Source organism: Aquarana catesbeiana, linkage group LG01 (genome assembly GCF_042186555.1).
Source record: "Aquarana catesbeiana isolate 2022-GZ linkage group LG01, ASM4218655v1, whole genome shotgun sequence".
Classification (NCBI taxonomy): Eukaryota; Metazoa; Chordata; class Amphibia; order Anura; family Ranidae; genus Aquarana; species Aquarana catesbeiana.
The window spans coordinates 506462118-506486459 of NC_133324.1; the positions used below are offsets into that span (position 1 = coordinate 506462118).

The 24342-nt window shown below is 46.4% G+C and overlaps 1 protein-coding gene across 3 annotated transcripts in view; it reads right to left on the bottom strand.

Moving 5' to 3' along the window:
- LOC141103573 (N-acetyllactosaminide beta-1,3-N-acetylglucosaminyltransferase 3-like) overlaps positions 1 to 23006 on the bottom strand; it is a 162114-nt gene extending 139108 nt beyond the window's left edge. The window contains exon 1 of one of the 3 annotated variants that reach the window (XM_073593318.1): positions 22867 to 23006. The gene's annotated coding sequence lies outside the window, so the exon portion shown is untranslated. The remainder of the gene's footprint in view (positions 1 to 22866) is intronic. The other 2 variants (XM_073593328.1, XM_073593354.1) reach the window with 2 other exon arrangements.
- Positions 23007 to 24342: the final 1336 nt, after the last annotated feature.

Sequence of the window (24342 nt, forward strand, 5' to 3'; positions counted from 1 at the left end):
CCCCAGTGGAGTCCGTCCTTTCATCTGTGTCCCAAGCGGAGCCCCTCCATACATCTGTGTCCCCAGCAGACTCCGTCCTTACATCTGTTTCCCCAGCGGAGCCCCTCCTTACATCTGTGTCTCCAGCGGAGTCCGTCCTTACATCTGTGTCCCCAGCAGAGCCCCTCTATAAATCTGTTACATCTGTGTCCCCAGTGGAGTCCGTCCTTACATCTGTGTTCCAAGCGGAGCCCCTCCTTACATCTGTGTCCCCAGCGGAGTCTGTCCTTACATCTGTGTCCCCAGCGGAGCCCCTCCATAAATCTGTGTCCCCAGCGGAGCCCCTTCTTACATCTGTGTCTCCAGTGGAGCCCCTCCTTACATCTGTGTCTGCAGCGGAGCCCCTCCATACATCTGTGTCCCCAATGAAGTCCATCCTTACATCTGTGTCCCCAATGGAGTCCGTCCTTACATCTGTGTTCCAGCTGAGCCCCTCCATACATCTGTTTCCTCAGCGGAGTCCATCCTTACATCTGTGTCCCCAGCGGAGCCCCTTCATAAATCTTTGTCCCCAGTGGAGCCCCTCCTTACATCTGTGTCTCCAGCGGAGCCCCTCCTTACATCTGTATCTCCAGGGGAGCCCCTCCTTACATCTGTGTCTGCAGCGGAGCCCCTCCATACATCTATGTCCCCAATGGAGTCCTTCCTTACATCTGTGTCCCCAGCAGAGCCCCTCCTTACATCTGTGTCCCCAGCGGAGCCCCTCCTTACATCTGTGTCCCCAGCGGAGCCCCTCCATACATCTGTGTCCCCAGCGGAGTCCATCCTTACATCTGTGTCCCCAGCGGAGCCCCTCCTTACATCTGTGTACCTGGCAGAGTCTGTCCTTACATCTGTGTCCCCAGAGGAGTCCCTCCTTACATCTGTGTCCCCAGCAGAGCCCCTCCTTACATCTGTGCCCCCAGTGGAGCCCCTCCTTACATCTGTGTCCCCAGCAGAGCCCCTCCATACATCTATGTCCCCAGCGGAGTCCGTCCTTACATCTGTGTCCCCAGAAAACTCCGTCCTTACATCTGTGTCCCCAGTGGAGCCCCTCCTTACATCTGTATCCCCAGTGGAGTCCGTCCTTACATCTGTGTCCCCAGCGGAGCCCCTCCTTACATCTGTGTCTCCAGCGGAGCCCCTCCTTACATCTGTGTCTCCAGCGGAGCCCCTCCTTACATCTGTGTCTGCAGCGGAGCCCCTCCATACATCTGTGTCCCCAATGGAGTCCTTCCTTACATCTGTGTGCCCAGCAGAGCCCCTCCTTACACCTGTGTCCCCAGCGGAGTCCATCCTTACATCTGTGTCCCCAGCGGAGCCCCTCCTTACATCTGTGTCCCCAGCAGAGTCTGTCTTTACATCTGTGTCCCCAGAGGAGTCTGTCCTTGCATCTGTGTCCCCAGTGGAGCCCCTCCATACATCTGTGTCCCCAGCGGAGCCCCTCCTTACATGTGTCCCCAGCGGAGTCCCTCCTTACATCTGTGTCCCTGTCAGCAGAGTCACTCCTTACATCTGCGTCCCCATCAGCGGAGTCCCTCCTTACATCTGTGTCCCCGTCAGCGAAGTCCCTCCTTACATCTGTGTCCCCATCACCAGAGTCCGTCCTTACATCTGTGTCCCCAGTGGAGTCCGTCTTTACATCTGTGTCCCCAGCGGAGTCCAAACCTTACATCTGTGTCCCCAGCAGAGCCCCTCCTTACAGTTGTGTCCCCAGCTGAGTCGGTCCTCACATCTGTGTCCCCAGCAGAGCCCCTCCTTACACCTGTGTCCCCAGTGGAGTCCGTCCTTTCATCTGTGTCCCAAGCGGAGCCCCTCCATACATCTGTGTCCCCAGCAGACTCCGTCCTTACATCTGTTTCTCCAGCGGAGCCCCTCCTTACATCTGTGTCCCCAGCGGAGTCCGTCCTTACATCTGTGTCCCCAGCAGAGCCTCTCCATAAATCTGTTACATCTGTGTCCCCAGCGGAGTCCGTCCTTACATCTGTGTTCCAAGCGGAGCCCCTCCTTACATCTGTGTCCCCAGCGGAGTCCGTCCTTACATCTGTGTCCCCAGCGGAGCCCCTCCATAAATCTGTGTCCCCAGCGGAGCCCCTTCTTACATCTGTGTCTCCAGTGGAGCCTCTCCTTACATCTGTGTCTGCAGCGGAGCCCCTCCATACATCTGTGTCCCCAATGAAGTCCATCCTTACATCTGTGTCCCCAATGGAGTCCGTCCTTACATCTGTGTCCCAGCTGAGCCCCTCCATACATCTGTTTCCTCAGCGGAGTCCATCCTTACATCTGTGTCCCCAGCGGAGCCCCTTCATAAATCTTTGTCCCCAGTGGAGCCCCTCCTTACATCTGTGTCTCCAGTGGAGCCCCTCCTTACATCTGTATCTCCAGCGGAGCCCCTCCTTACATCTGTGTCTGCAGCGGAGCCCCTCCATACATCTGTGTCCCCAATGGAGTCCTTCCTTACATCTGTGTCCCCAGCAGAGCCCCTCCTTACATCTGTGTCCCCAGCGGAGCCCCTCCTTACATCTGTGTCCCCAGCGGAGCCCCTCCATACATCTGTGTCCCCAGCGGAGTCCATCCTTACATCTGTGTCCCCAGCGGAGCCCCTCCTTACATCTGTGTACTCGGCAGAGTCTGTCCTTACATCTGTGTCCCCAGAGGAGTCCCTCCTTACATCTGTGTCCCCAGCGGAGCCCCTCCTTACATCTGTGCCCCCAGTGGAGCCCCTCCTTACATCTGTGTCCCCAGCAAAGCCCCTCCATACATCTATGTCCCCAGCGGAGTCCGTCCTTACATCTGTGTCCCCAGCAAACTCCGTCCTTACATCTGTGTCCCCAGTGGAGCCCCTCCTTACATCTGTATCCCCAGCGGAGTCCGTCCTTACATCTGTGTCCCCAGGGGAGCCCCTCCTTACATCTGTGTCTCCAGCGGAGCCCCTCCTTACATCTGTGTCTGCAGCGGAGCCCCTCCATACATCTGTGTCCCCAATGGAGTCCTTCCTTACATCTGTGTGCCCAGCAGAGCCTCGCCTTACACCTGTGTCCCCAGCGGAGCCCCTCCTTACATCTGTGTCCCCAGCAGAGTCTGTCTTTACATCTGTGTCCCCAGAGGAGTCTGTCCTTGCATCTGTGTCCCCAGCGGAGCCCCTCCTTACATCTGTGTCCCCAGCGGAGCCCCTCCTTACATCTGTGTCCCCAGCAGAGCCCCTCCATACATCTATGTCCCCAGTGGAGTCCCTCCTTACATCTGTGTCCCAAGCGGAGCCCCTCCTTACATCTGTGTCCCCATCGGAGCCCCTCCTTACATCTGTGTCCTCAGCAGAGTCTGTCCTTACATCTGTGTCCCCAGAGGAGCCCCTCCTTACATCTGTGTCCCTAGCAGAGCAGCAAGGTCCTCCTCACATCTGTGTCCCCAGTGGAGCAGCAGGGTCCTCCTCACATCTGTGTCTCCAGCGGAGCAGCAGGGTCCTCTATAATCCTGCCCTAATAATTTCCCCTGTCTATCACCTTTCTGTGTGTCGTCTGTGTCCCCGGCAGCACAGTAGTCCTTTAAGCCGTGTCTGTGCTAGTTTCTGGTTTTCGGTGTGTGTTCAGTGGAGAGAGGAGGGGCCTCCCCTCTCCACTGAACACAAGGGGAGTAGCCACGGCGGCCATCTTTTTGTAGCCCGCCGGAAGTGACTTTGTTCTCACACTGAGAACAAAGCACCCGCCTGGGCGCCGGGCGGATGCTGCTCGGCGCGATCGATTGCGGCGCAAAGCAGGTCCAAACCCCACCAATGAAGCGCCACGTATGCAATCTTGTGATTGCATTGACATGGCGCTTCCCATAGTGCACTGTGTCCGGCGCCTGATCTCAGTGCACTTAGTTAAAGGACATTTTTTTTCTTAAAGGGGCCTTTTAAAAAAAATATATATTTTTTTTGTGACTACAGCAGGGGGGGCAGCATCCGGGCGCCCCCTATGGATGGGCCGCCACTGCCCGAGGGACAGTCTATTGTGATTAAATGAAAGGGGAGTATTACAGGCAGAGGCAGCCTCCCCCGCACAGCTGATGCTCCTGCTGACCCAATCTGCTTGAAAGCAGTATGTTTACAAAGTTCACAAAGCTGCAAGGGGCCAGGGGAAGTGCAGGGCCCCCCACTGCGGTTGGGGCCCCTGGGCAGCGCCCAGGGTTGCCCACTCATTAAGAAGGCCCTGAGTCTTCCACCTGCTCTGGTCTTAATCCATGATGAGTGGGCTCTATCAGTCTTTACTGCTCCTTTTATTTGGGCTTTTGTTTACCAGTTTGTTGACAATGGTTGCAAAACTAATTTGCCTTAACAACCAAACTGCCAACTGTTCCCATTGTTACCAAGGCATTCATTTGAGAAACATCCTCAGACAAACCTGATCTCTGCAATCAAACTAGTCTGATTGCTATTCTATCACAGTTTTATAGAAAAATCGTATATTTTATATCATACACAACACATCCACCAATGTGGGGAGGAACCAACGTGCCTCATTGCTCATGGGAGAGTGTGAGCCTGGTGGGGTTAAAATGGACTACATTAAAGTTTTGGTGCACCGCGAAGAGAAAGAGGCAGGTGCTGAAGTTTCCAGAAAGTGTGTGGACCAATCCCTTGGCAGGGGGAGGAGACATCGCTCTACAGAGGGGGACACACGGTCGGACGTGTCTGGTGAGACTATTATTGATATGGGCCTCCAGCTAGTGCCTCCGGCTAGCGCCCGCCGTGTTGCTTGGGACCCGGTGCGTGTGCCCGGTGGCCGCGATGTCCGCCGGGCACACGCGATTGCCCGTTAACCGGGCCGGACCGTGGATCTGTGTGTGTAAACACACAGATCCACAGCCTGTCAGGTGAGAGGAGAGCGATCTGTGTTCCCAGAACGGAGGAACACTGATCGGTCTCCTCCCCTTGTACGTCCCCTCCCCCTACAGTTAGAAGCATTCCCTAGGAAACATATTAACCCCTCCCCGCCCCCTAGTGGTTAACCCCTTCACTGCCTGTCACATTTACACAGTAATCAATGCAATTTTATAGCATTGATTGCTGTATAAATGTGAATAGTCCCAAAAATGTGTGAAAAGTGTCCGATGTGTCCGCCATAATGTCGCAGTCACGAAAAAAAATCGCAATCGCCGCTAAAAAAATAAATAAATATTTTTTTATAAAAATGCCATAAATCTATCCCGTATTTTGTAGACGCTATAACTTTTGCGCAAACCAATCAATATACGCTTATTGCGATTTTTCTTTACCAAAAATATGTAGAAGAATACGTATCGGCCGAAACTGAGGAAAAAATTTGTTTTTCAAAAAAAAAATTGGGATATTTATTATAGCAAAAAGTAAAAAATATTGTGTTTTTTTCATAATTGTCGCTCTTCTTTTGTTTATAGCGCAAAAAATAAAAACCGCAGAGGCGATCAAATACCACCAAAAGAAAGCTCTATTTGTGGGGAAAAAAGGACGTTGTTTAAAGTGCGACAGCGCTGAAAACTAAAAATTGGCCAGGGAAGGAAGGGGGTGAAAATGCCCTGTATTGAAGGGTAAACAATTGGGGGAATTCATAGAGTGTTGTATATACTCTAAAGATGTATAGGTAGAGGACACCTTATAAATTGATAGATAAAGAGATGTGTTTAGTAGCTTTATAAAAGTGATAAACAGGGCCGGACTTACCATTGGGCTTGACTGGGCTCAAGCCCATGGGTCCCGGCCAATAGGGGGCCCCGCGGGCCCCGCCCATTTCGAAAGCCGCCGAGATACACAGGACATCCGGCTCTGTATCTCAGCAGCGCTATTTTTAAACTGAAAGGCTGAATTGACAAGACAGCAATGACACTGGAGCAAGGCTACACTGACAAGTCTGAAAATGACACTGGGGCAAGGCTCACTGACAAGGCTGCAATGACAAGGCTACACTGACACTGACAAGGCTGCAGATGGGCACTGATAAGGCTGCATTGATGGGCATTTAAATGTAAGTTTTTTTCCTTAAACTTCCCTCCTAAAAGTTTTTTTCCTTAAAATTCCCTCCTAAACTTGGGGTTCGTGTTTTACGCTGATAAATATGGTAATTATCATTTTATCTATTTTTATTGCTTTTATTAATCGTGGACCCAGGCAGAATACCAGTACAGTATCCCCCACTTATACGCTTATATATTATGTACTTTTGTGAGTAGCCATTTGGCTGTTTTGTTTTGTCCAATTAAACAGAAGTTCTTTAATACTGCACTGAGTCTGGTGCATCTTGTCCTTTTCTATTTCTGTTTTATAGAGCTGTGCATATGTATAGAAGAGTAGGGCCCAGAAGTGACTCAATCCCAGGGGCCCCCACCACCCTAAGTCCTGTCCTGCTTACCTGCATAAGGCAGCATGTTTTTGTGTGGGAAAACATGCAGTTTTGCACGTGTTCCAACATCATATCTAGTATGGACAACCCCTTAGGGTTTACAAGCATTAATGCATTACCTAGTAGTTGTAATATCTGAAGGAGTATGTACAGTCAGATTTTTAAAGTGTATGGTTTATTTAACATGCAGACAGGAGGAGAATGTGAAGATCTGCTTGTACCTATTTGGGTCCTGTATTCAGGGCAGGACTTAGGGTGGTGGGGGCCCTTGGGCTTGAGTCACTTCCGGGCCCTACCCTTCTATACATATGCACAGCTCTATAAAACAGAAATAGAAAAGGACAAGGTGCGCCAGACTCGGTGCAGTATTAAAGAACTTCTGTTTAATTGGACAAGACAAAACAGCCAAATGGCTACTCACAAAAGTAGATAATATATACGCGTATAAGTGGGGGATACTGTACTGGTATTCGTCCTGGGTCCACGATTAATAAAAGCAATAAAAATGGATAAAATGATAATTACCATATTTATCGGCGTATAACACGCACCCCAAGTTTAGGAGGGAATTTTAAGGAAAAAAACTTACATTTAAATGCCCATCAATGCAGCCTTATCAATGTCCATCTGCAGCCTTGTCAGTGTCATTGCAGCCTTGTCAGTGTCAGTGTAGCCTTGCCAGTGTAGCCTTGCACCAGTGTCATTTGCAGACTTGTCAGTGTAGCCTTGCTCCAGTGTCATTGCTGCCTTGTCATTGCAGCCTTTCGGTTTAAAAATGGCGCTGCGGAGATACAGTGCCGGATGTCCTGTGTATCTCAGCGGCTTTCGGCCGCTCTCGGCGGCTTTCGAAACGGGCGGGGTTGGTGGGGCCCCCTATTGGCCGGGGCCCATGGGCTTGAGCCCAGTCAAGCCCAATGGTTAGTCTGGCCCTGCAGGTAAGCTCAAGTGCCATTCATTCTTAAAGACATCCCCATGTATCTAGCAAAAGTGTGTGCCCTTTGCGCCAGCCAAAAGCATGGTATCGCAGTATCATGCATTTTTGTGCAGCAGAATTTTTAAAATTATGTTGGCACCTTTTTTGCACATTTCACATGCAAAGGGCAGCTCATTTAAATTAAAGGGCTGCCCTAAAATGTAATGTGTGGGAATGTACGGGATTTCACAAAAAAGCATGCGTGCTTGGACACATCTGTGTGTGATCGAGCCCTGAGCCTAATTTTCAGTATGTTTGGTATCATGCCTTACTGTAGCATTGTGGATATTGCCAGTAACAGTACTTGCATGGTACACACCAGGGACGTGCGGTGAGGTCAGTGGCTGGTGAGGCACTGGCTAGTATCAGAGCCAGATACACACAGGTTACATGCGCCGCAAATGTTAGAGTGAGAGCGATAACTGTAACTCTAAATAGGTAACCTGTAAAAATTTTTAAAGCGTCACCTATGGAGATTTTTAAGTACTGAAGTTTGGTGCCATTCCACAAGTGTGCTCAATTTTAAAGTGTGACATGTTAGGTATGTATTTACTTAGCGTAACATCATCATTCACAATATACAAAAAATAAATAAAAATTGTGGCTAACATTACCATTTTTTTGTTTTTTTTTTATTCATGAAACACTATTTTTCCCCAAAAAACACGTTTAAAAAATTTCTGCGCAAATATCGTGTGACATAAAAAGTTGCAACAACCTCCATTTTATTCCCTAGGGTGTCTGCTAAAAATTATATATATATATATATATATATATATATATATATATATATATATATATTGTTTGGGGGTTCTGAGTAATTTTCTAGCAAAAAAAATTATGATTTTTACATGTAGGAGAGAAGTGTCAGAATCGGCCTGGGTAGCAAGTGGTTAATTACCATAAGTAAGTAATATACAAATTATTATTATACATTATTTTTAAGGTAATTTACTATATTTTCAAAAACTATACTCAAGCAGGTGGCTTAACTGACAAATTACTGAAGTTTGAAGTTACAACTTCAAACCAATTTCGCAGTAAATAGATAAATAATAAATTATTATGTTATAATATTTAGCATAATAATATAGGATTTAGCTTGATTAAAACAGTACCTTTTCAGCAGGCCGCAGATTCTCATTCTCCCTCTTAACTGTGTGAGAAAAACATGGGATTGTGGGTAAATCTTATACCCATAAACATGTTTTTTTCCTTCTAGTTAAGAAAGCTGGGTTGGAAGGGAGCATTTTTCTTTAAGATCCCTTTCACACTGGGGCGGTTTTCAGGTGCTTTAGTGCTGGAAAAAACTGCTGCTAAGCGCCTGAAAACCGCCTCCCATTCATTCCAGTGTGACTTTTCACACTCAGGCGGTGCGCTTGCAGGACGTTCTGAAAAGTCCTGCAAGCAGCACCTTTGGGGCGGGTTGGGAGCGCTGTATTTAGCGCTTCCAAAATGCCCTGTCCATTGGAATAAATAGGCAGCACTTTCAAACCGCCTGAAAAGTGCTTTGAAAGCGCTGCAAAACTTTTGACCCTTTTTTTAGGGGTTAAAAGCGCCACGCTAGCAGGCGAAAAGCAGTGCAAAAGCGCCACTTAAACAGCACTAAAGCGCAGCTAAAATGAGTGGCGCTTTAGCGCTAACAGCCGATGCTTTTAGTGTGAAAGCTGTCTTAGACACATGCACCCTTCTATGACACTGTGGGGAGAGGAGAGCCTCCACTGCAGCAGTTTTATTGGACTAATGGTACTTTACCATTGGTCCAAGGCTCCAAGCTGTTTTTTGAGCTCAGTGCCTCTGACAAGAAGTGAGGAGAGGCATTGTGAGCTCATCCTCTCAGTCTGTTGCAAACAGTGTGTGCCAGCTTGTATTTAAACTGGCCGCTCTGTATATAGCTTCTGACAGGCTGCACAAGGAGCCCCGTATCTCCGGAACCATAGGTGGCAGGAGCCCCAAATTTTGACCAGTGGTGGGGTAGACTTCGGCTACGTACCTAAATGTGGGGTCTCGGTGAGCCTCGAAGCTCGATTGTGATTTTATTTTTTTATGTTAATGGCAGGGGAGGCTCTGCCTCATCTGCCTTCCCTGACTGCACGTCCCTGGTACACACAATGAAATTATCGGATGAATGATCATCCATTTTTTTTGTTTTGCATGCTAATCTCATATCAAAAATGAAGAGTTCATTAAAAGTTACAAAAATTAATTAAGTGATGAAATGTGTTGTAGTGTATTTGCATTGTATTTTTCGAATGACAACTGTACTGATTAAACGAAAATTGTACAATCTGATGTCGTACGAGAAAAATTCCTTTAGTTGGTCACCAGGCTGCATATCTGATAGCCTGAAAGAGCACACAGGCCTATGTCCACACAGGCGATTAGGAACAGACATCAGACTACTGCGACAGGCAGGGCCGGAACAAGGTGTGGGCAGGAGGGAAAGCTGCCCTGGGCACAGACAAGCAAGGGGGCGAAGAATAGACGCAGACTGATACACCCATTCTATGGCATGTATTTACAGTGAAGGAGGGGGGATGCAATTCTGGATCCTTTTCCTGGGCGCTGGAGGACCCAGTCCCAGTACTGGCAACAGGAATCACAGGTGTATATAAACAGCTGCGGCTGAGAAGTCTGTATAAATAAATGACAGGTTGACGCCATCTTTTTGAGTCCAGGGCTGAACATCTGTCCATATAGTAGCTGCAGTTAGATAGTCTATGTTCAAGAGACAGAGACAGATGTGCCCACTGTCAGTCTGTCATTGCTCTGTACAGGCCTCCAACTGTAGCTGTTCACATATACCCCTTTGATTCCTGCTACAAGAAATTCACTGTCCGTTCTTAATCATATGTGTGGACATTCTTAACCACTTGCCCTCTGGAAGGTTTTACCCCCTTCATGACCAGGGCATTTTTTGCTATTCAGCACTGTGCTACTTTAACTGGTAATTGCAGGGTCATGCAAAACTGTACACAAAATAAATTTTTATCATATATTTTCAAACAAATAGAGCTTTCTTTTGGTGGTATTTGATCACCATTGGGTTTTTTATTAAAGAAATGAAAAAAGATCGAAAATTTTGAAAAAATATATATTTTCAACTTTGTTATAAAACATATCCAATAAATTCTTTTAAAAAAAATCGAATTTCTTCAAAAAATGAAGGCCAAGATGTGTTCTGCTACATATCTTTGGTAAAAAAAATCCCAATAAGTGTATATTGGTTTGTGCGAAAGTTATAGCATCTACATACTATAGGATACTGTATATACTGGCATTTACGCAGCTACAGATTTGTATACTGTAATGGCGATTATCAAAAACTTAGTGTGACTGTGATAGGGTGGCGGGAAATCTGGTGCTAAAAGATACTATCTTGGAGGGTTACTAACTGACACTGATGTTGCTAGTGACAATAATACAGAGATCAGTGATAAAACTGTACACTGACGCTGTATTAATGACACTGGCTGGGAAGGAGTTAACATCTAGGGATAATCAAGGGGTTAACTGTGTGCCTTACAACGTGTAATTTGTGTAATATGTGCTGCTTTTACTTTACTATTTGGCAGTTTTTTCTCCCTGCTTTGCAGGATCACTACACAGAGGGTGTTTAACAAGCAGTGAGGATGCATGTCAGCACCTCACTGCCTTTTTTAACCCCTAAAAGCCCACACCACTATGCCTCAACTGCATGCAGTTGCCACAATGCCCTATTAATTTGAATGGGTTATGTTCGGCAGCGGTACTACCCATCAAACACGACATGGTGTATAATTTTTGCCATGGCCACAAAGCATTGTGACTGTGGAATATATACAACCCCATCCAGCTGCCTTTGCAAAGCTGACAGAAGCTTTGCAGAGCTGAAGTTCACAGGGAGGTATGAGAAGACACTATCCTTACAAGTTTTACTCTTTTGTGTCTGCCTAGCAGCAGCAGAGTTTGCCCTGTCACCTCTCCTGCTTTTCTTTTCTCCCTCCCTAATCTGTGTTCCTTCAGCACAGTCTGTCTCATTCCTGTTGCTTTCTCCCCCCTTCAGCAACAGTAAATCTTAAAGCTGTCAGCTGGACGGCCTCTAGTGTCTCTGATCTTAGACACAGTGCCAAGAAATACAGAGCAACTGAGCATGTGCAGAACAGGGTGAGACAGTGCATTACTGGATTTTAAACAGTATAGACACATATTTTTAATGTTTTACATAGCTATACCTGCAAAAAGGGCCAGCCTGAAATGATCTATCAGGACTTAATTTTCTGACTGAATTTCCACTTTAAACTGCAGTGAATGCTGAATGGAACTGAAAATTGTGGTAGAGGTAGTTCCACACAGACTAAGGCAGCCCATTCATTAATCAACCCACTGGCTGAACAAAACAAAATGATCAGATTCAGGGCCGGTTTACACTGCTGCGATGCGGGAACCCTGCGAATCCACTGCAGGTTCCCGCATCGTATGCCTCAGGACGGTAATCACCATTGCCCTATGCAAACTGCTGGGAGTGTCATTTAAAAGTTAATGACACCCCCAAATCAGTTCACATAACGCAGTGCGATCTCTAAACTCGGACAGGAATCAGATCCCATGGGTGTTCATCCGATTCTGCTGCGGACCAAAAAAAGGGTCCTGTGCGAGTTTGATGCGAATTCAGCCATGGCTGTATGGCTGAAATCGCATTGCACAGAGATCGCATGTGTTTTGCACTGCAGTACGGTGCGAATCACATCCTATCTCAGACATTGCCGCAGTGTGAACCGGCCCTCAAGGTGGATAGGAAGATATTTCCTGACTTGTGCCTGTCCATAACTTTATCTTTTGACAGTGCCTTGCCACCCATAATTGATTGTTTGCTTCAGTTGCACTACAAGGGAAAGCTCTTTTCATTCTGAGCTAATCAAAATGACCACAGCTGATCACAGTTGAAAGTCAAATGCAGTGGGGACTGAAAGTATTCAGACATCCTTAAATTTTTTCACTCTTTTTCACTCTTTTATATTGCAGCCATTTGCTAAAATCATTTAAGTTCATTTTTTTCCTCATTAATGTACACACAGCACCCAAAAACACAGAATTGTTGACATTTTTGCAGATTTATTAAAAAAGAAAAACTGAAATATCACATGGTCCTAAGTATTCAGACCCTGTGCTCAGTATTTAGTAGAAGCACCCTTTTGATCTAATACAGCCATGAGTCTTTTTGGGAAAGATGCAGCAGGTTTTTCACACCTGGATTTGGGGATCCTCTGCCATTCCTCCTTGCAGATCCTCTCCAGTTCTGTCAGGTTGGATGGTAAACCTGTCTATATAAGACCTTACAGCTCACAGTGCATGTCAGAGCAAATGAGAATCATGAGGTCAAAGGAACTGCCTGAAGAGCTCAGAGACAGAATTGTGGCAAGGCACAGATCTGGCCAAGGTTACAAAAAATTTCTGCTGCACTTAAGGTTCCTAAGAGCACAGTGGCCTCCATAATCCTTAAATGGAAGACGTTTGGGATGGCCAGAACCCTTCCTTGAGCTGGCCGTCCAGCCAAACTGAGCTATCGGGGGAGAAGAGCCTTGGTGAGAGAGGTAAAGAAGAACCCAAAGATCACTGGCTGAGCTCCAGAGATGCAGTCGGGAGATGGGAGAAAGTTGTAGAAAGTCAACCATCACTGCAGCCCTCCACCAGTCTGGGCTTTATGGCAGAGTGGCCCGACGGAAGCTTCTCCTCAGTGCAAGACACATGAAATCCCGCATGGAGTTTGCTAAAAAAAAAAAACACCTGAAGGACTCCAAGATGGTGAGAAATAAGATTCTCTGGTCTGATGAGAGCAAGATAGAACTTTTTGGCCTTAATTCTAATGCCGTGTACACACGGGCGGACTTTTCAGCAACAAAAGTCCGACAGCCTGTCCGACAGACTTTCAACAGACTTTTGGCGGACTTCCGAGGGACTTGGCTACACACGATCACACCAAAGTCCGACGGATTCATACGTGATGACGTACATTGGACTAAAATAAGGAAAGTGATAGCCAGTAACCAATAGCTGCCCTAGCGTCGGTTTTTGTCCGTCAGACTAGCATACAGACGAGCGGATTTCTGGGTCCGGCGGAGTTACGACATAAAGATTTGAAGCATGTTCCAAATCTAAAGTCCGTCAGATTTTTGATTGGAAAAGTCTGCTGAAGGTCCGATGAAGCCCACACATGATCGGATTGTCCATCGGACCAGTCCGGTCGAAAAGTCCGACCGTGTGTACGCTGCATAAGCGGTATGTGTGGAGAAAAACAGGCACTGCTCATCACCTGTCCAATGCAGTCCCAACAGTGAAGCATGGTGGTGGCAGCATCATGCTGTGGGGGTGTTTTTCAGCTGTAGGGACAGGATGACTGGTTGCAATCGAGGGAAAGATGAATGCGGCCAAGTACAGGGATATCCTGGACGAAAACCTTCTCCAGAGTGCTCAGGACCTCAGACTGGGCCGAAGGTTTACCTTCCAACAAGACAATGACCCTAAGCACACAGCTAAAATAACGAAGGAGTGGCTTGACAACAACTCTGTGACTGTTCTTGAATGGCCCAGCCAGAGCCCTGACTTAAACCCAATTGAGCATCTCTGGAGAGACCTAAAAATGGCTGTCCACCAACGTTTACCATCCAACCTGACAGAACTGGAGAGGATCTGCAAGGAGGAATGGCAGAGGATCCCCAAATCCAGGTGTGAAAAACCTGTTGCATCTTTCCCAAAAAGACTCATGGCTGTATTAGATCAAAAGGGTGCTTCTACTAAATACTGAGCACCGGGTCTGAATACTTAGGACCATGTGATATTTCAGTTTTTCTTTTTGAATAAATCTGCAAAAATGTCAACAATTCTGTGTTTTTCTGTCAATATGGGGTGCTGTGTGTACATTAATGAGGAAAAAAATGAACTTAAATGATTTTAGCAAATGGCTGCAATATAACAAAGAGTGAAAAATGTAAGGGGGTCTGAATACTTTCCGTCCCCACTGTATATATATATATATATATATATATATATATATATATATATATATATATATATATATATATATATATATATATTACACCAGAAGCTGCAGCAAACTACTATTAACATAGGAACACTTGCCTAAAAATCCCTGCTTCTGGTCTGGATTAGCAACAATTCTTTCATGGGGATGTTTATTCTCCCTCTCCCCTTCTCCCCTTCTCCTAACTCAGCCACACAGAGACAGGAAAAGATATACATAAATAACTCTGTTTAATTAAGCAGCAGAACCACTTACAAATACAGACAGTGGAGGGCAGCAGATCCAGATCCCAGAGTCATGAGAGTTCTGGGGAGGGAAAAAGGAGGAAGCTGGTTTCTGGGCTCAGAGAGATGCAAAGAGGACATTAAGGGAGAGAAACTGTGCATTTAATTGCTGGCTAGATGCTTACCACTGCATCTGAGCAGTGTTAATTTTGTCAACGAAAACATTTTCGAAAACTAAATAAAAAGTACACCACATTTTTGTCCACTGATGAAAACTATGACGAAAATAAATTTAGTTTTCGTTAACGAACGAAAGCGAAACAAAAATGTGAGGCAGGGAAGTTTACCCTCCTGGACTAACTTCTGGATTTCACGGAACTCTGCCTGCTTCCGCTCCCAGCAAGCAAGCGACTGTGCTGCCAGCATTACAGGCCTCTGAGTCCTCAGACAACTGACTAAAGCAGCACTGTGTATTACAGGCCTCCTGAGTCCTAACAAGAGTCCCACTCCCGACTCACAAGTCACGATGACGACCGTCCAGAGCAGAGAGTACCCACTGCGAGTGTGTTCATTACAATTACAGGCCTGGGACCTCCCCTCAGACCACCGTCCATCCAGAGCGCTGTGTGTGCATTACAGGCCTCCTCTGCCCACTGGCATCCAGGGCACTGTGCATTACAGGTCATCCCTCAGACCTGAGACCACCATCCAGCACTGTCCAGCATTACAGGCCTCCTCTGACCAAGCAGGTAAACAGGACTGTAAGCTAACCATTTGATTTAGTGATAGGAGCTTTCACTGGCGTTCAGAAAGCTTTAACAAAGCGTGTCCGAAGCCATGTTTTGAAGCAAGTGTAAACCAGCCCTTGCAGTGAATTCAGGTGGTGGGTAAATAAGTTGTTTCATCCAATCAGCAGGAGTTTCTTTGGCCGCTGTGCATGCTGGGATAGGCTATTTATATGATAGGAGTCATGTGATCGGGGTTCTTCCCGCCCAGGGCTCCGGCCTGGGTGTATGTGTGTCAAACAGCTCCTGGCTGCTAGGCCTGAGGCCTATCCAGGAGTCCTATTGGCTGCTCGGTCTAAGTGACGCCTATCCAGTAATTCTGGGTTCCGCAAAGGAGGAGCAGCAAAGGTTAAGCCCGAAGCCTGGGGTGGAACCATGTGTTAGAGGCTCAGCCACGGGAGCCTGTTCGTTGCTGGAGGTAAAGGAGAAGCAGTTGCCAGAGTGACAACCACTCCTATTACCAGAGGCAAGTTTGGAAGGGATGAAGTTCTGAAGGAGTACCAGAGCAGATGCTTCACTAGATGGGGACGGTGAAGTAAGTGGGAAAGCTTAAGTGGAGACGCATCCAGGAATAGAAAGGTTAGCTGTGAGTAAAGCTTGAAGGAGTACGGTGGGTAGCTGTAAGTAAAGCTTGCAGCTAAGTACAGTGGTTAGCTGTGGGTGAAGCTCGAGGGATCCAGCAGGTAGCTGAGAATCCAAAAAGTCTAGTGAAAGACGGCGAGCTGAGCTTGAGGATCTACAGTGAGATACTGTGAGTTAGGCTGGAAGATCTACAGGAGGATACTGTGAGTTAAACTGTGAGATCTACAGTAGGATACTGTGAGAGAAGTTGTTGCTATAGGAGACAGCAGTGATTGCTGCATTCAGCTTAAAGTGGATGTAAACCCAATGTCATCCTTTCTAAACTACTGCCATAGGGGTTAACTATAAGGATATACATGCCTCCTGCATGTATCTTTACCTGTCAAATGTCTCCCTTCTGTCTGTTATGAGAACCGAAAAACTGCATATTCTGTGGTTGGGTCTGTTGTCTGGAGCTCGGTGGGTGGAGTCAGTGGTGTATTTAGGTTTTGTGCTGCCCTAGGCCTGACTAAGCTTGCGCACCCCCTAATTTAAATATGACCCACCCCTTCCTGTCAAGGCCACACCTCTTCCTTTTTAAGATCCGCCCTGTCATCTTCATGGGAAGAGGACAGAGGGACACCACAGGAGGAGGACAGAGAGGGATGCCGCATTTTTTCATTTGGGGGGTAAGGGGATATGTGCTGGGTGCTTTGGGAGGGGAGGATCAGACCCCCCCCCACTAGCACATATCCTCTCCCCTCTCAAAGCACCCAGCACATATCCCATTACCCCCCCTCCCCTCATCCATGTGTGCATCTGTTATCTGCCCCCCTTCCCGGTTACTGTGTCCCCCTCCACTGTAAACTATACGCAGACCTCAGACCGGCAGCGTGGCTTTTGCACTGAAGTCGTGTCCCTCCTCTGTGGCTCCTCCTGACTGTGTACACTAGAACATTAGAGCCGAAAAGGAGGAGGAGCCGAGGAGTGTGTGTGGCTGACAGTGGGGAGAGAGGTGGTGGCTGCTACGAAAAGCTGATCGGCGCTTGTGGGACCCCAGGTGACAGATGTCCTGGGTGCCCACGCTAGCGCACCCTGTATGGCCAGTTACCGAAGCTCAGTGCCGGAACTTGTTGTGGGCTCCGGGACAGTGGCGTCACTAGGTTTGGTGTCACCTGGTGCAGTAAAAATTGTGTCCCCCCCTTTAATTTTTGGACTGGAGGCCCAACGTTGGAGCTCATTTTGGCGGTCAATAAGGCCTAGAGGATATCAGGTTAGGCACTTCCTAATGGCTTAGTCCCTGGGAACAGTAATGGATAATGGCCAACAGGCTCTCTTACCAGACCCGGTGAAACTGTGGTGTGATCCCTCCGGCTGGACGTTCGCTCACTCTGGGTTGCCCAGGCTGACTCTAGTCAGTAGAGCCACTCTGTAGCATGTCTGTACCCCGGCAGTGGCTTCATCTTTCTCCCCCTCTGGTGGTGCAGATACAGCGTGGCTCTCTCTTTGGTGGTGCGGGAAAAGCGTGACTCTCTGGTGGCGTGGCTCCCTGTCTGGTGGTGCAGGTACAGAGTGGCTCTCTGTTGGTGCAGGAAAAGCGTGGCTCTCTCTCTGGTGGTGCAGGTACAGTGTGGCTCCCTCTCTGGTGGTGCGGGAACAATGTGGCTCCCTCTCTGGTGGTGCGGGAACAATGTGGCTTTCTTTCTGGTGGTGTGGGTACAGCGTTGCTCTCTCTGGTGGTGCGGGTACAGTGTGGTTCTTTCTGGTGGTGCGGGTACAGCGTGGCTCTGGTGGTGTGGGTACAGCGTGGCTCTGGTGGTGTGGGTACAGTGTGGTTTGCTCTGGTGGTGTGGGTACAGTGTGGTTCTCTCTGGTGGTGTGGGTACAGTGTGGTTCTCTCTGGTGGTGCGGGTACAGTGTGGTTCTCTCTGGTGGTGTGGGTACAGCGTGGCTCTCTGGTGGTGCGGGTACAGTGTGGTTCTCTCTGGTGGTGCAGGTACAGTGTGGTTCTCTCTGGTGGTGCGGGTACAGTGTGGTTCTCTCTGGTGGTGCGGGTACAGTGTGCTTCTCTCTGGTGGTGCGGGTACAGCGTGGCTCTCTGGTGGTGCAGGTACAGTGTGGCTCTCTGGTGGTGCGGGTACAGCGTGGTTCTCTCTGGTGGTGCAGGTACAGGGTGGTTTTCTCTGGTGGTGCGGGTACAGCGTGGTTTTCTCTGGTGGTGCGGGTACAGCGTGGTTCTCTCTGGTGGTGCGGGTACAGCGTGGCTCCCTCTCTGGCTTCCCCCAGCACAGTACTCTTTTTCTCCTCCTGTAACCCCCCCCCAGCAGAGTGCATGCATGCTGGGGGCTGTAGCATGATGTCTGTGGACTACTTTTCCCATGATGCCCCCCAGAGTCTTCTGATTGGCCCTCTGCTGTGGCCAATTATGGGGAGGGAAACAGCGGTCAGGAAGCTGGGCGGCGGCGCAGGGAAACCAATTAGAGCCGCTCTCTCTCTCTTCGGCTGACAGAAAGGGGAGGGGGGCAAGCGGGGGAGATACACAGACAACCCACATCTCTCCTCTCCCTGTCACAAGCTGCTGCTCAATTTACCAGAGAACTCCCCCGCTTGCCCCCCCTCCCCTTTCTGTCAGCCGAAGAGAGAAAGAGCATCTCTAATTGGTTTCCCTGCGCCGCCGCCCAGCTTCCTGACCGCTGTTTCCCTCCCCATGATTGGCCACAGCAGAGGGCCATTCAGAGAGAGAATCAAGGCTTCACAGGGGCGGCTTGACGGCTTTCTGGCTCCCTACGCACACGCGACGCCACACCTAAGCTGTAAAGCTGTACTCCCCAGATGGTGGCCCTATTGTGCGGGAAGAGGGCGCAGGTGCCATTCTCAGGGGGGCCGCCCTAGGCCTGGGCCTTGTTGGCCTAGGCCATAACACAGCACTGGGTGGAGTCGTAATGTCAGTAGACTCCCCGCCCACCTCTACATTCCCCTTGTCAATATGCATTTTTTTCCTGTGTATTTCTTACACTGAACTTCTGCTACGATCTCTAACATCCAGTGAAAAGACAGGAAAGTAACCACATGACTTCAGCATGCCAAACAGTCAATCCTTGCAGAGCTGCTGAAGAAAGGAGTGGGGGTGGGAATTAAAAAAAAAAATTCATGTCTTAGGCTAGTGCACGAGATATGTAAATCACCTGTCACTCACAGCGAGGGGGAGGATTTGACAAAGTTTTTCTCTGTTTGTCAAGATTTATCTCACTGAACAATAAAAGGGGATTGCTCAGAGCTGGATTAACTCTGTGTGGCAAGACTGGGCTCAAATGATAGGAAATCTTATACTCTACATTATGACATAAAAAAAAAAAAAAAAGAAAAATTTCGAGTTTACATCCACTTTGAAGGCCCTTTATCTTTATTGCTGTCTGTCTAGTTCTATCTTGGTTTGCAGAGTTTGCCTAATTGCTATTGAATTTGCCTAAGGGTGTCCTGTGCCCTAACCCTCTCTCCCACCATTCCTGTTAAGAGAAATAAAATCTCTTATTTTTACAAAAAGTGACTGGCGCCCAATCTTTCCACCTTGCACCACACAAACTATGCCTAGTAACCTGCACCCTGAGAAGGAATGACAGTTCCCCCTGGCTCTGGGGGTCACCATCAGGCCCTTGGAAGTCCGGGAGACTGCTACACACATAGCAAGGAATGAAGCTGTGACTCAAAAAAGCTATATTTTTGTAATGAAACTTGATTTTACAGAGTAAAGACGTTATATAATTGCTAAATCTGTCTTTGTAGTTTGTCCAAACCATAAATAATAACATGATATTAGGTGTTTTTTTTTTTTACTCCAGGAGTGTATAATGATTTTGAAACGTTAGAGAAATTCTTAAATAATGCATTACAATTTAACTAAACACATTTGATTTTAGTAGACTAAAATGTACAGGAGATTTTAGTCGACTAAAATGTACTGGAGATACATATAATATGACTAAAACTATTAGAGATGACTAAAATGGGACTAAAATTAAAATAGCATTTTAGTCAAATGACTAATGCCTCGTACACACGATCGGACTTTCCACCAACAAAACCATGGAATTTTGTCTAAAGGGTGTTGGCTCAAACTTGTCTTGCATACACACGGTCACATAAATGTTGGCCAACAATTCCGAACGTAGTGACGTATTAGACATACTACGTGGTTTTTCAGCTCTTTAGCGCCACCCTTTGGGCTCCTTCTGCTAATTTTGTGTTAGTAGAAGCTTGGTGAGTGTTGATTCGCACTTTTCAGTTCATTTCTGAACGGCCGTTCGTCAACCAGACATGTTGCGGAATCGGAGGAGATAACGTGTTATTTATTATTGGCCTTGGAGTTATTGCTTTGACATTATTTTTTTGGTTGAATAATTATTTGATTTGGTATATTTTCTATATTTTTGGATACATAGAATGCACTTTTTTGTTAAGTTCTATTGGCAGATAGCATGTCTAATTTTAATTGTTTTCTTTTTTTAATGCACGATAAAAAAAATGTGTAGAATAATACTTGGCTATGTGTTTAACTTCAAATGACAGTTTGGGAGTAAGCAGTTACATTTTAAAAAATACAATGTAAAATTGACAAGGGACACCAACATAGTTGTATCTTTGATCTTATAAACTAGTGGATAATGGTGTTGTGGTAACTTGCCCAAATAAAAAAAAAAAAAAACATAATATTATTATTCTTGATATCACTAGAAAAAAAAAAGCCTTTGAAAATTTGTTTGCAATAACTCTATCCGTAGCACCAGCAAAGCAGCTTCATTATTATCCCATTAAAGAAGAAGAGAATGTGCGCTGCATTTCAAGATTTCATAACTGGCCACGTCCTGAATATTAATTCTCCATTACAAACACTAGTTTACCAGACTGACCGCTTCTGCTTCCGAGCATGCGTGTTTGTACTTTGGACTTTTGTCCGACGGACTTGTGTACACATGATCGGAAAATCCGACATCACACTTTTGTTGACGGAAAATTTGAAGACACGCTAGCCAACATTTGTTGGCGGAAAGTCCGACAACAATTGTCCGATGGAGCATACACACGGTCGGATTTTCCGCCAACAGCCTGACATCCAACATTTCCCACAGGAAAATCCGATTGTGTGTACGGGGCTTTAGACTAAAACTAAATTTAAATTTGCTGCCAAAATTAACACTGCATCTGAGACAGAGCGAGGAACTAGAATGCACTCCCAGCTACCTGAGATTGTCGCTGACTGAGCCCACTGCCCAGTTGTTGAAAAGAAAGCTGCAGATGCTAACTCCTGCGCCCTGTACGCTCCAGCTCGGAACACCGGAAACCACTGACGCCGTCGAGCAAGATACCACAGCACTGCCTGGATGATCATTCTGGAACCCTGCTGTCCATCTGACATGATATGCCTGCTTTTATCCATTTTCGAGTGAGTGCATAACTACTTGATTAAATATGTTACAATATTGCTGCACTTAGATTGGCATTGCTTGTCTGTTTTTCTTGTATTCCTCCCAGAGGTTCTTCTACTCTCCAGCATGCTGCCTTCCCTGTGCCAGCTATACTCCCTGTGGTAATCACCCAGGCTATGGACTTTCCTTAAAAACCCTGCACCTCTATCAGGAGTCATTCATAACATAATTTTTATTTATTGACTCTCTGCTGCTCATTTGAAGGAACTTTGGACTATATGTTCAGGATCCTGCCTTTTAACCATTCCCTCACCACCCCAGACAACACAGCTTTGCCTGCTGGAAATACCTTAGCGCAACAATCATTGTATGTTTAACTTTACTGAGTCACCAACGGGGAAGAGGGAAAGGTCACCTGTAGAGAAACTTTATGCTGAGCACTCCAACATCAGGTTTTGGCCCCAACATGCCATCCAGTGGGGAAAGGGGTATAATATAGATTGCTGAACTATTATTGTGGTACTACTCCCTTTAGGCAGGATTAGCCCTAGTATAGGATTTAGGGACTACTCCCTATTCCAATTGTTTTGTCATCAACTGTATATCTTAATTGCCATTGCCATCAACTATTTGTTGATCAATTACTAATGTTTCTTCTTCTTCTTTAAAAAAGTTAGGGCACTGTATAAATTTGCAATAAATATTCCCCTTCAGCCCAGGTTTGTCAGAGTGTGTGGTGCTAAATGTAGAGTTTGTGAGCACAGGAAACAGGGGACCTAGGAAACAGCAGCTTCTTTGGGGTTAAGCTTTACACATACACTTTAAGTACACAATTGTTCATAAATTAAATGGGATTGCACAGATTGTACTGTATATAGGCAGCTCCATTCCTCCATCTCCTTCTAATGATCAGCACGTGTTATATTTTTTCTCTACAATCTCCTTTAGATCCACAAGCAGTTATGTTGTACATGGGCCTTCCTGACTGGATACAGATTGATTGGATAATCTAGGTAGGTTTTTATATTAGATAGTTTTGGTAAATGTAAAGTTGATTGTACAAAAGATTGCAACATGTAAAAGTGACCTTAACTATCACCACTTCTAGGTTTCTCACCACATACATAATATAATTGTATAATCTCCGTCAGATCAACCAACAACTATAGAGTTAAAGGACCCTCCTAATTGGATACAGATTGATTGGATAGTTCAGGTAGGTCCTTATTTTACATAGTTTTAATAGATCTAAAGTTGATAGTACAGTGATTGTATAATCATATTGTAACATGTGTGGTGAGCCTGATTGTACATTCTCCTTCAGATCTATTAACAACTGTGCAGTGGAAGGACGTGTTTGAATACAAATTTATTGAATAATTTAGGTTTATTCTCATATTAGATAGTTTTGATTAAACTAAAGTTGATTATACAAAGATTGTGTGGTCAGATTGTAACCTGTATGGTGACCCTTGAAGCCAACAATGATAAATGTGTCTACTTACCTCCTTAATAAAGCAGCCCTGTTCCAGCAATAGTCCCAGTGAGAATGCTCAGTTACCAGCCATATGCAGTGTGCTGTCCTTGTACAACTACTTGTCACAGTTTACAGTTTCAAGTAGCAGCACCTCTTGCACAACCAGTAGCCTGGCCCTTCCCCTAAAGATCTTCCCCACTTGTTATTTCAGTCCTAGGACAGCTACATCCCCTACTGGATTTACCAGCTTGTTAGGAAGGGCAAAAGAAGGTGGGACTGAGGGAGATGAAGTGAAGTCAGTTTTTTAAAACATTTAAAGTGATTGTAAAGTCTTGTGTTTTTTTTAGTTAAAAAGAACAAACATATTATACTTACCTATGCTGTGCAGTGGTTTTGCACAGAGCAGCCCGGATCCTCCTTTTCTTGAGTCCCTCTTTGGTGCTCCTGGCCCCTCCCTCCTGTTCAGTGCCCCCACATAAAGCACCTTCTGCCTGTCATCGAATAAACAATGGCTTATTCTCATCTTTTGAGCTGAGCAGGGGAATGAGACAAGAATGCCCTTTATCCCCACTGCTCTTTGCTCTGGCAATTGTGCCTTTGGCTGCAGTTATCAGGGGAGACCACAGTATAATTGGATTTAGACTAAAATACTAAAAACCTAGTGCTCAAGGCACGGTGTAACCCCTCTGGATTTTTGAGGCAGACCAGGTGTTGAGTAAACAATATATTTTTATTGGCAACATACACTAAAATTTGCAGTGACAAAAGAGTAACATATAAAAATGCAGTATTAATAACCAATAAGCTCAGTACAAAAAGCATAGGCATGGAACTTAGCTGCCTCAAAGCCGTAGATAGGCTAGCAAGAATACATGCTGGAAAATGACGCCTAAAATGTTTCGGACTGTGTCGTCCTTCCTCAGGGGCTTAATGTCATTTGAGAACAATCATATGGTGTTCTATAAATATAAATGTGGTAATCATTAGTAGAAATATAAATAACAAACAAAGTAACTCTCTATAGATTTGTAGTTAGTATCGTACTTTCAAGGAGAAACTGCATGTCTGAATACATGAAATCTGTACTTACAGAGGTGAGCCAGTCATTGATGTATAACCAGGGAAGATAGAATTAGCTAGACCCTCCTGGAATCACAGAGAAAGCCCAAGCAGGATCAAAAGAGTGACGACCACAGGACAGGACCTACCACGGGAGGCAGGACACGGGGGGCAAGACAGCTGACCCAACTGCAAGAGCACCCAGCTGGTGGGAGTGATGGACTCGCACCTAAGCTGGCCGGAAATGCAATATAATATATAGCAGAAGGTGATGATATTTATATCTCTGGAAGTAAAAGAGAGACAACAGGGAGCGGTAAAGGTACTGGGAAAAAATCTCATATCTGTCAAGCACAGAGCCAGCCAGAAATGGCTGGCCACTGTGTGAACAACAAAGTATACAGAAGGAAAAAAATAGTTCAACATATAAGGGTATATGTGCAAA